Here is a 12,503-nt window from a genome sequence, read left to right as displayed (position 1 = left end):
TCCACCTCCATCCACGTTACTCTCCATGAGTCACTCACACACACACACTTACTACACAAGATGCAAGAAAGCACCACATAGCAAGTAGCTGAATTAGCATCTTCTTACATTTGACTATGAAAACAGTGAATATTGAGACAGGATTATTTCAACTATAATCTACAATTCATTGTTAACTGTAGGAAACAAAATGTCTTCACTTGGAAATTCCAGTTTTTGTGTGAACTAGCTGCATTTGTTCCTCTGCTGCTGTCAATAACTGCGTTTACTTTAGACCTTTCTAACACAGCATTTCAAAGACTGTAGAGTAATTTAATCTATTGGGCTATTGTTCCAGTAGGAGAAGGTATTGTCGTGTTATTGTCCTCCAAATTAGCTTACAACAGGAGCAAATGAAATGACAGGCACATTAAGAGGCAGAAACATGTATGCTATGATGAGAAATACCAATCCTCAAAGCATTAAGCTACAGATCCTATAGAACAAGGCAGAAAGCCAGTGCTAAAAGCAGCCCCCATAAAAACACTTCCTTGCTGAAGTGCTGATGGCAACAGCACCTCCTCACCAGGATGTGCTTTTCCTCAGCTGAGGGGGCTCTCACAACCTTACAGGATCACTCTCACCCCACCACCCATCTCTGATGCCATTTCCCTGCACAGGACCACAGCTCCATGTTCATTCCCCTCCCTTATCACCATTTCTTCACCCCCTACCTGCTTTTTCTTCTGATTTGCTGCTTCCCAGGGCTTTGCAAACTCTCACTGGCGAAGAATGGATTCCCTGGCTCTGCATACACACCTGTAGCTAAAATCTGGGCAACGCCCAGGAGCCACACAACTACGCTCGTTACCCCACCCCTGCCAACCATCATGGCACAAAATGGCCACCAGCACCACCAAGAGATGGCCATGTGCTGCAGGGATAATACTCAGTCAGGCTGGTCACGTGATGGCATGGCAGCCCTCTGATTGGCTGAGCCACTGAGCCCGAGCAGCTGCTGCAGAGCTTCACCCGCCATGGCGGCGTTACTTCAGTGCTCTGAGAGTGGGAGAGGGAGGCAGTGCATGGCCCAGCAGCCCCCTCAGATCAAACGGCAGGGAAACAAGATTCAAAAACATTTAATTGACCCCTGTGGAAACGGCAAATTTTAGCTGCAGCCCCCCAGTGCTGGAGGGTGTCTCTAATGTACAGGGATAGCTGGGGGACAGGAGAAAAGTCCCTCACAGAAGCTGGCGCTGCTGTTGCAGCTGCTGGTGGCGGTGGGAGGGGCAGAAAAGTTGCAAGGGGCCTCCATGAGCGAGATAGGGCCTATATCTCATTGTTCCCACGCACTAACGATCAATAGAAATGTAATTACTACTGTTCCTATTTGGCATAGCTAAAAAGGGTAGCACAGCTTTGGGCTGATTCTCCCATTGAGGATGCAGCTCCGCAAAACTACTCGTTTTATCTTTCTTTACATATTTATTACAACTCTTTAGACTGATCCATGCAAACTAAATGAAAGCAACCAATAGAAAGAGGCTGGCTTGTGCCAGCAATCCCCAGACTGTCAAGCGATCACTGAAGATTGGACAGGTCCTGATGAAATAAATGTTGGCTGCTGACTCTTCCAATTTTGCAACACTCCTCTGTGTCACTGGAGCAGCCTTGTCCAAGATTGAGATATTTGCAAACTGTCATCTTTCATAAATATCTGCCTTGAGTGACACTTTGCCCCCCTCCATTTCCCTTTGAAATGTACCTAGCTGGCACGGAGCCTGTGGGATTTCATTGCCTGTGATAGGTGATTAGCAAAGAGATGATTTCCTCCTCCCTCCCCCTCCTCCCCTCTGCCAAAGGGCTGAGTGACAGGTCCAAAAGGCGAAAGGCAGACTGGGGAAGCAAATCTGCCAGAGGCAGAAGTGATGACACTCCGAAAACACTTCATTCATCTTGCCAAATTACAGGCTGGGCTGGGGACTGATGGGGACTGGAAGGGGAGGGGGAGTAATCCTTTGCATTTGCCTTGTATGCTCTCAGCTTGAAAATATTGCAAAGTAGCTCCTGGCGCTTGAAGGATGCACCCCAAAACTCTTCAGTTTCTTGCTCTGTAATGCTAACAGGCAGGCTGCTACCTGGCTCCTGTTAGCAGTTTTCTGACGCAGCGTATTAACTCTCTCAGTCATAGACATCAGATCCCTTAAGCTCTCACAGTCTTCCTGCCCAGACGTCAATAACTGGGACTGAGAGGGAATTCCAAAAGGCAAAATTAAGTAGTAAGCATCTTACCCTCACAGACAGTGGAGCTGGAGCATGGCACTGTACGGCATGCCTTCCCCTCACTTATTTGGTAGGCAACCGTGCAGAGGGCAAACCAGGTATTGAGATGTTACCTGCTTATCTACTGGGAAGGCTCCAGCCCTGGAGTGGGTAATTTGGGAAGTAGTACAGGTGTGAACCAGCGATTATGCTGGTTCTCTGTGAGCTGTGATGTATTTGGAAAAACAGCTAAAATTAAGTGTGTGCTTGGACAAAGTTCTGCACAAAACTTTACTTATTTTTATTTTTTTTTTTCAGGAAGAATGGGGATTTGGCAATGCCAATTATGTTGGATTTTTTTTTTTTTTCATGAAAACATTTTCTAAAGAATGGCATGATTGGAGGTTTTTAATTTAGGGAATTTTTCAACTTCTTTTTTTTTGAAGTGGATGTCTGGCTTAAATGCAATTACATTTTTTTGATTTGCTGAAATGCTTCAGACTTGCCAATTAACTACTTCAACCCAAAGTATTTTACTTGAATTCTCAACATGTCCCAAGTTTATACTACTTACATTTTGAGACTTGACAATTCTTTTTAATAGTGAGATAACCAACAAAGGAAATTACCTGTTTCCTCCTACCTTTGCCTACAGCCTATGTAAGCTTTAATATATCATTGAATCTTAAACTCACTCTTGCAAGTGAAGAACAAGTCAGTTATTTCAGCTGGTGCAATTGGAAGTCTCTCATCTGTCATCTTGAAGTACTTCAACAGGCACACAAACTACTCCTGAAAAAAGATAGAGAATGATTTTATTTTTAATAATACATGAGTTCTTAGTTACATTTCCAAGACAGCAGACCAGATTCTTGTCTCTCCTACACTAGTCTAAGGTTTAACATGCACTCAAATACAGGCTTAATGCTAATGTAATAACTTACGTGAGTTTTATTATATCAGAACCTAAATCTCTAATTCTGATGTCACTTCTGATATTTGTTTGTGTAAATGAAGTCTTGGCTAGCTTTCTGTAGCATCATCTGCTGACTGTATCTCTCAGGATATAATGAAGATGAAGATCAAAGCATAATAAAGTGATTTCCTAATGACAAAAAGAGACTCCCTGTACAGGACAGAGTCAAATGTCTACTCTAGAGTGGAGAAATATAATCTAAAATGAGCTTATCTGATCATCACAGAATCAAAAATGTCACACATGAAATAGACTATCTGTCCTGGAACTGCTTGATACAAGGATGTTTACCAGATATTAATTTGACAACAGGACGTTTTTTAGCCATGCTGATTTTAAACTGTATGTCTTCTGTACTATGTTCTATTCAGCAGAATTAAATGTGAAGTACTTAAAAAAAATCCAACAGTTGAATTCAAATGTAACAGGGTTCCCTTTATCCCTTTAACACTAAAGATTTGCAAAACAGGGACTATTCATGTTCTCAAATGTTGAGTTTCCTGTATCTGAAAAGGTATTCAAATCAGCAAGTACTCAGTGTTGTCAGCTGGAAAAGAAATGCCAAGACAACACAATGATTAGATTTTTTTTATTATTATTATACGAGGTCTTGCTTATAAATTGGAAGTGCTGGAAATTGACCATCATTTGGTATTGGGAATGGGAAGAACCATCAAACATGAAAATAAAGCACAGTAAGGATCGAAGTCAGACAACCCTTTCTGGTAGATTTCAGTACTAAAAAGTGTGCAAAAAATACGATGCCAATTATTTTGAAAAGTTATGCTCTATCATCACTCAACAATTTACAACTTCAAACAGCTAATTGAATATCACATGCAGTGTGAGGTAGGCTAGCATAACAACATATTATCTCTCCCCCACACTTCAGACTGAGAAACCTGGAAAGAGAAATTAAAATGAGGTTCTCAAGGATGGTCTCAGGGACCGAGTTTGTGACAGAACAGAGATTAGAACTTGGAGGTCCTTTCTTTAGCTGAATGTCAGCACACGGACAAGTGAGGCAGTTTTGCAGCTAAAGAGGAGTCCATGTGAAGCTGAGGGACCCTGACTCATAACTGCAATTAAAAGTAAAAATGCTTCCCAGATAACTCTCCCTCTAGCTTAATTATTTTTCCCTGATAAATCAGAATTTAAAAAGGAGCAAAAAATTCCTCATCTGTGGTCATTTAGTGCTCTTGGGGGCTTTCCCTTGGGATATGTAGCTGTGATATGAACTCTGAACTCAGTTCAGGTGTCTGTGCCTGCCATCAGAAGAGCATTTAAGGTTGTTGCTTTCAACACAGATATCTGCATGGAGCCGTGGATGAGGTTCCCAGCCTGTAGAGGGGAAGAGGATTCTTGCATGTTTTAAAGATGTTCTCATCTCCAAGGGATTCTCACTGATACAGACTCTAGGTGGCTCTGCACTAAGCCGGTGGGTTGGCTAAGTATTTTAGTAGATGTAGCCCTATATCCAATTTTGGGTTAGAAAAAAGTGATAAATGCTACATATGTAGACATAGTGTAACCCATCTGTCCACCTCCAAACACATGCATTGTACACATGACAAGTTAATTGTGCATTAATCAGGATATAATCTCATACTGCTAATGCAAGTTATGATGTAATTTTACCTTTACTACTTATACAGCTCTGGCCATTATTATCATGTAATAAATTGTATCACTGTAGACTGATGAATGATACTAGTTAATGCATCTCCACCTAATTTGTGTATTTCACGTGGTGATGTAGCATTACTCTGATTTGTTTCTTACCTGGGGAAGCTGCCATATAATTGTCTTATGGCTTCACTAGACTTTTCAGAATGCCTGCAACAGAGGAGAAAATTTTTGGTGTTTGCTTTCATTAAAAAAGAAAAAAAGGGGGAGATTGTGCCATAGACAGTGATTGGTTTTTGTTAGGAGACTAATCCCCTCCCAGTGAGCCCAGCCCTATGTGAAAAAGGATATACTACAAGGAACAAAACCCCGAAATGCGGACTTGGAACTTAACAGTCCACATTTCGCCTTCTGTAATATTTAATGCAAGAGTGAATAGTTGCCACTCCTCCATGTCACTCCTACAGCATGTCCATAGGTCCACTTGTTAAAGTGAGTCACAATCAATATAGCTGGGGCTAAAAAGGAAAGTTTCTGTCAGAATTACACGTTCACATTTTTCCTAGCTTTTGCCGCTCATCTCTTTATATGTACAGCTGTGTGTCTGACCCTCACACCTCAAGCTTTTTAAAGTTCTGGATTTTTTTCTTTCTTAGAACACTTTTTGTGATAAATATGAAAATGAAGAGAGGGAACGTAGACGTAGACTGAGCTATTTTTCTAATGCTTTCCATTAAGCAGCAGCTGCTGTTACCAAGCTGTCATCTTTGTTGCTAGGGAGATTAGGTGTGCATGCCAGAATGGGACCGGTTGGATCAACGCGTCCACCCTACTGCCCGGGAATGTCAGCGCACTGATGAACTCCTGGATGTGGGGCTGAGCAAACTCCTTCCTCTGACTTCAGTAGGAAATGGGCTGCTGGAGCAGAATTCTTGGGAAAGGCCTTCGAAGCTCTGCAGGGCACTCAAAACTGCTTTCCCACACCATCATAGTCTCTTCCTCCTCCCTCCCCCCCACAAAGTGAAAAAGATGAAATGTTTCATTTTGACATTTTCAAAATTCAAAGCATCTTGATTTTTCGTTTCCAAAAGACACTTCAAATTTCACATACAGTCTTCTGCCTTCTCAAAGGAAACAAAAACAGGTAACCTAAGTAAGATATGAAATTGCAGTCAGTGCCCAGCAACGTATTCTGATTTGGACTCAGCCAGCAAACCAAAACCAATAATCAGCTGCCTGCGTAATGCTAATTAGGGTCTTCAATGAACTTCTCCTGCCTCTAAACACTGTGCAAGTGTTAAAGAGCTTTGCTGGCCTATACAGAAGGCATTAGAGTTGTTTTGCAAAAATAAGTGTTTACAATTAATGCCTTACAGTTACTGTCCTTCTCCTCCAAACAGAAACAAGGGCCTATATATATATATATATATATACATATACATATATATAATATATATTACAACTCAGTGAAGCCCTACAAAGCACATATCACCTTTCAAAGTGCAACATTTCTCCAGTCTACACAGTAGACAAAATACCAAGACAGAGGTCTCTTTTTCCTCAATTAGCACTCCATGATCAAGGTATGGTTTCTGAGTCTGCGATGAATGCAGTAAGAAGAGTACAATCTTCACAGTTCTCTAATATGCTGATAAGAAAACTTTATCACTTTATTAGTGAATCACAAATGGCAACAGGTCAGATCAAATTTCTCACGTGGCATAAAGATCATAAATGCAGTTCCCAGGGCTACCTCAGCTTTAATAAAATGAAGTCATCCATGTGTTGCTTTGTATTAATATTGCAAGTAGGTTTAAGCATATATAAGCCATGATTTTTCCTCAAGTGTTAAATCAAATCGAATCACAGATTTTTATGAGTGATAAAATGATAATAGACCAGATCTGGTCAGCTAGGATAATAACTTGATTCAGTACTTTGGATGTAAGTGTTTAAGGTTTCCATAATAAAACTGTAATGTTATATCCTAAAGTGTGTTAATAACATTAAGTGATGTAACAGTGAAAGCGAACTGACAGAATGTAATACCCATAGGGCCATCATAATAGAAATAATTTATAATGTAACAGCAATAAAATCTTTAATGTTATCTCAATCCAGTCCTGTCCCCATGTCTGGGGTTTCAGATTACATGTGATTTTTTTCTATGCATTTAAGTGTTAACTTAAAATAATTAAGAAAATGGTTTTCAAAGTAGAAGCGCCTTTCAAAGTTGCTGACCTGATAATCATATCATTAACTCTTTCCTTCCTGACCAATTCCCATGTGGCTGAAAGCTGATGTAAAAAGAAGTAAATCTTCTTTCTTCCAATATGAGATCATTTTTTCTTCCTTTAAAAGCAATTTACAGAAATGAAGGAATATGTAGGACCACCTTACTAATTAAAACAGAACCTCATTCTTATGATTCTCACACCTAAACACAAACACAAAATATGTTGTCTAAGTTTCAACAGCCCTGTAGTAAATGCCATCTCACTATAAACCCATAATGTTCATAAATAGGGCTATCTGCTAGAGGAATAGGAAGGCAATAATGTGTCCTCCATCATTGTGGTGGCAAAACAAAACATGACATGGAAGAGCCTGATTAGATATTAGAAAATGTCCTTAATAGCCAAGTGCTGGGGTAAGTTGCCTGGTGGGCCCATGGGATCTTCTGCACTGGAGATTTTTAAGAACAGAAAGGATCAAATGTCTGTGAGGTATGAACATAATGTAGTTCATCCAACCTCTTGATAGAGGGATGTACCAGAGAATGTCATATAGAGTCATAGAATATCATGAGTTGGAAGGGACCTACAAGGATTATCAAGTCCAACTCCACATATATGACACAGACAACCAGCTCCCTATTTTACAGCATAAATATCTTCCCTGGAATCTCAATATAGAGTGATTTTTAATATCTCTTAAGAGAGTTGTCTCCAGGAGGTAAAGAACTTCTTTGCTCTGTATTCTCTTCAAAGCATTTGAAAAGTAGTAACTGGACGGACATGTACACAGATATAGAAACATACACATAAAAACATTTTTTTAGAAGTAAATGGGGAACAATCTTTAGGCTTTCTTTGATTCAAGGTAAGGTATAGCTTTATTCCTTCTTCCTGGCAAAACTGCCTTCTGAGAATATTGGCTGTTTTAAGGCAGGCATACCAAGGGCTTACTGTAATGTATGCCATGGCTCAGAGGAGTGAAAATAGAATAAATTCAGCATTTGAATTCTCTTGCAAACCTGTCCAGCCTAGGACTAATAACCTGTATCTTTAGAAAATACTCCAGCATCAGACATACAAGGTAGCTATTGTGCAATTAAGAAAAATCCTCTGACTCTCAGGTTCGCTCTGGACCCACCAGGGAATCCAGAAAAAAATAACTGGAACTGAACAAAGAAGCAGCTTATCATCTTGAAATATGCAGGGTTAATCGTCCCTTTAAAAGCAAATATATTAGGAAAACATTAGATCCTTAGCCCTCTGTGACATAATTACACAGGCTTCTGATTAAACAGAGGCGCTCATTAAGTAAAACATTTTATTTTAGTTTCTTGTTGGTTGCTGGTATTATTGGGCTTCTTGCCCAATTCCAGCCAGGCTACCATATGAACAGTGAAAACAGCCAACATTGTTAATACAATAACAACAACAACACTTGGCACTTCCATCATTCCCTTGATCTCAACATCTTAAAGCAATTTACAGATATTACTTGGTTTCACCATGTGACAAAATTGCCGAGCACGTAAGATTGATCACCCTTATTTTACAGATGGATAAGGCAGGGCAGAAAGGTATTAAGTTGGCTTTCCCTGTCTGCTAGAAACTTAGTGGTAAGATCCAGAAGTCCTGAAGAGAAGCCATGTGGAATTCCTGCTTCAATAATGACTGAACTTTTTTCCTCCCTCCTTAATTGCCATTGTCCTTTATTGGTTCCATGTAGCAGAAGATGGCTTGTGCCATGAATAATCAAGGAGGGATGCAAATCTTACTGAAAAGGGAATTATAAGCATCACTTATTATTTGTCATTTTAGAAAAAGTGGTTCAATTTCTCTCCAAATAGATGTGTTGGTTTATGTAAAACAGTTAGGGCCTAGTTTTGGCCAGCTATAAAAGACATAAAGACATAAAGTTTGCAGTGGGGGATAAAGGCATAAGCAGGAGAGAGAAGGATATTTTAGTTCCTAGTTCACCAAATCTGGCTGTTCAAACACTTGTAATGAGGCTTCTTTGCAGAGCTCCCAGCAATGGGAATGTAAGTGGAACATTTGTGCCTAGGGTCTAGGAATGCATTTATACATGTGAAGCCTCTCTGAGTTGCCAATAGCACTTAGTCTCAAAACCCCTCCCATTCTCTTGATCCGTCTTTGGCAAAGATATTCTTCACTCAGGGCTTGCGGGGGGTGCTCTGGCAGACTAGAATCCAACTATGTATTTATGTAGCCAAACTTACAAAATAAAGCTCCCGTCTACAGATGTGCATACATATCTTCAGCCTGAGAAATAGTGAAACAACTTTTGTCTTGCATCTAAGAACACCTCATATGTTGAAAGCTGAGCAGAGCTCACATTTGCTGCTCATGGTATTGCTTCAGCAGAAAAAATATGCAGAATATAGAATTTCACTTCACACAGGGATGGTTTCATCCCAGAGCTCATCTTGATAAATTTCTCAGTGGTGTGCTGGATAGTAAGGAGACTCGCTGGTCATCTGCCAGATTTCTGCCATAGCAAAATAGTTCTTTTTCTGTCTTTAGCCTAAAAGAGAGAACTTTACTAAGAGCCTGATGTGTTACACTCACCTTAGGCACTAAGCTTTAGAAACAAAGTCTCACACAATGCATATAAATGCTATCTGTATCCAGATTCCATCAATGTTGATTGTAATTGGCCTTGCTGCAAACTATCTGCTACAGATACACACCAGCATCCTCTAATTTGTAAGCTCAGGTGCTCCACCCTGGCTACAAAAATAAAAACATAATACCTCCAAGTAAACCTAATGGGGTTACTATTAGAACAAGCTCTTAGGTCTAGGTGAATGTGTTACAAGAGTAAAAGAGGTGGGAACCGTCTTGTCACTTATTCAGCTGGATATGAATGACTGGCTTCAAAAGAAACTCAGGAGTAAAAGATTAAAGGGAAGATGACCATGAACTCTCCTTTCCCAAAGGAAGTTCAAAGCTTCCTGATTTAGGTTCTTATCACACTATAAAGAGGGGAGCGAGGGAGATAAAAATTTAAAAATAAATGATCTTTAAGAAATTATTCTCATCTGAGTGTCCTCCAATATGTCTGGTCCTCTAAGTGTTAAGTGAATTGTAACTAGATCCTAGAGAGACAGTTGCAACCTGGTTATCAGTGGCAGTAAATGGAAGATAATAGCCCCACTAGAGAGTTATGAAATGGCTTGTCTTTGAGCTGCCAAAGTGTTTAGGCTCTCTTTTATTATATTCACAGCAGTAATCCGATATGTCCTGACTTCTGTCATCTGTATGTAATGCTTATCAACTCTCTGCCAGTGATTCACCCCCTTGTCAGGGACAATTATTCCTCAAAGTGCTGAGGTTACGACTGAAGCAATATTATGACTAGAAAGAAAATATGAAAGGTGCAGCACATCACAGCAAGCAATCTTGAAACTGACGTCAAAGTGAAGGAGAACATTGTTGATAAAAAAATAAGGCATAATGGGAGTGTTGCACTATTGCTCCCAAGGCAGTCCTGGGCATCACTAAGGTCATACATACACATGACTATGGTAATGGAAGATTTTCCCATTATTTTATCAGAGTTACATTGTCATACTTCTCTGGTTAGGTGTCCATCTCCGTTTCCATTTTAAGCCCCCCATTTAAAGACATTTAAAACTACACAGGCAGAGTCTGTCCTGTCCCTGTAAATTTGCAGACAGGAACTCAGATCAGGAAATTCATTTTCCTCCAAAGAATCATGAAATGAAAACTATAATCTAAGGGACTGAGGGTCCAATTTGCAGTTTTCAAGTAGCCTGAAATTACAGTAACACCTGTGGTAAAGTTCTGATCCAAGCATGTTCAGACCAACCTGTTTCATCACTCTCTTAGATGCCTCAGGCAAAACTTAAATAAGTTTTGTCATTCCTTGTATTGCTTATGGTTTCATTAATTTGTGGAAGCAGAATAGATTATTTTGGGCTTGTGGCCAGGAGAACTTGTGGCAGTAAGGAAGCTAAAGTCAGTGTCCCAGCTACTGTGAGAACAGTGGTGAAGAGCAGAAGGCAATCTGCAAAGCATGGCAGGGGCCTCGGGGCGCCAGAAGCTGAAGACCACTGGGAGAGGGTGAAAGGCTGTAGTATTTCTTTGTCTTCTCTGGAAGCAAGGGGAAATTGTGGCTTGGGAAGCTGTGTCAATGGCAATGAGCAAAAGCAGCTGGTCAGTGGACATAATGGTGGAGACAGAGAGGCCAAAAGGGGTGCCAGATGGTCCCAGGGGCAGTCCAGCTGACCAACAGCAGCACCTATGCCCTGCATGCATATGTGGCTTCAATCCAGTATGAGTTAGATGTCAGTCAGCACATAATTCACTCGACTAAGGGTTTCAGCCTACAGGGTAGCAGAAGTGGGGGAAAACAATACCTCTCTGTGGTATTTTTATAGTTCTCAGGCTCTAAAAGTATAGCACAATCTCTGTTCTTTGGTTCTCATTTTGCAAACAAGTGCTCAAGGAGTGCCACTTCCCAGCTCAGAGGGTCACAGGTCCTACTGAGAGGCCGAGAAGGGCCCAACGCGCAGGTGAAACAAGTGGGGTAAGAGCACAGAAGGAGGGAGGAGGCAGTCAGGGTTGAAAAAAATTAAGTTACAAATCAGCTGGCCAGTCAGAAAGTAGAGCCACTTAAGCATAGGCATCTCTGTTCACAGAGATTAATGCAAGCCAGGTCTTTCTGTAATGTTTGGTGCTGTTATTTGGCTGGTCTTCCTGACTGTGCTTCAGAGAGGCCTACATGCACCAACAAGGAGCCTACATTGGTCTCAAGGGTCATGAGCAGCAGGGTCAGCTGTGCTTCCACTGGGAGAGAAAAGGAGCCTCCTAAAGCAATGAGGAAAGAGAATGAATCACTGCACCTTGTCTAATATATCGCAGTAATGTAATATAACAGCAATAACCCCCAGAGTAGCATCTGGTGAACTTGTGACTAAACACAGCTTGTTTTGCTCAATGCACACAAGTGATGAGGATATATTTCACTCCTTTGCCTCACCCTGCCCAAGCGCAAGTGGTAACAAAGCTGTTTCTGGGAAACTTAGACCATCTACAAATCAGAACTGCAAGCAGTCATTTCTTCCCCATGAAGCACGTAGGTAGCTCACTCTGCAGGAGAGTGCTCAGCAGCATAAACTCCTGAGTCTCGGTTATGGCCACCAAAGTAGACAGAGATCTGATCTCAGCTACTCACCATGCATGTCTGACACTGCAAAATTCCCCGTTAAACTCCTGCGTGTAGGTGGCTATTTCAGGTGATATTTCCCGGGGATGCAGGAGGCCCGACTCTCCCATGAAGAATATTGGTGACTAGTTGCTCTGACCTTGGTCAGAGTTAATCCTGCAGGAATGAAAAGGTTCAGATTTCAGTACTCGCTGGAAGAGAAGAGAAGGGAGGAGGG

The 12,503-nt window shown here is 41.0% G+C and overlaps 1 long non-coding RNA gene across 11 annotated transcripts in view; it reads right to left on the bottom strand.

Annotated features, from left to right (window-relative positions):
* Nucleotides 1-12,503, bottom strand: part of LOC308200849 — a 550,918-nt gene that overhangs the window by 110,254 nt on the left and 428,161 nt on the right. For 10 of the 11 annotated variants that reach the window (XR_013955866.1, XR_013955867.1, XR_013955868.1 and 7 more), the window contains 3 exons: nucleotides 12,296-12,442; nucleotides 5,000-5,053; nucleotides 2,937-3,033 (listed from right to left, as the gene is read on the bottom strand). This is a non-coding gene — a long non-coding RNA (uncharacterized lncRNA). Of the gene's footprint in view, nucleotides 1-713; nucleotides 2,891-2,936; nucleotides 3,034-4,999; nucleotides 5,054-12,295; nucleotides 12,443-12,503 lie in introns of those variants that run through there. The other variant, XR_013955876.1, reaches the window with a different exon arrangement.

This window comes from Anser brachyrhynchus (assembly GCF_964034855.1).
Source record: "Anser brachyrhynchus genome assembly, chromosome: 11".
NCBI classification, from domain to species: domain Eukaryota; kingdom Metazoa; phylum Chordata; class Aves; order Anseriformes; family Anatidae; genus Anser; species Anser brachyrhynchus.
Note: the sequence above shows the minus strand (reverse complement) of the source record. Positions and strands in the feature narration are given on the sequence as shown.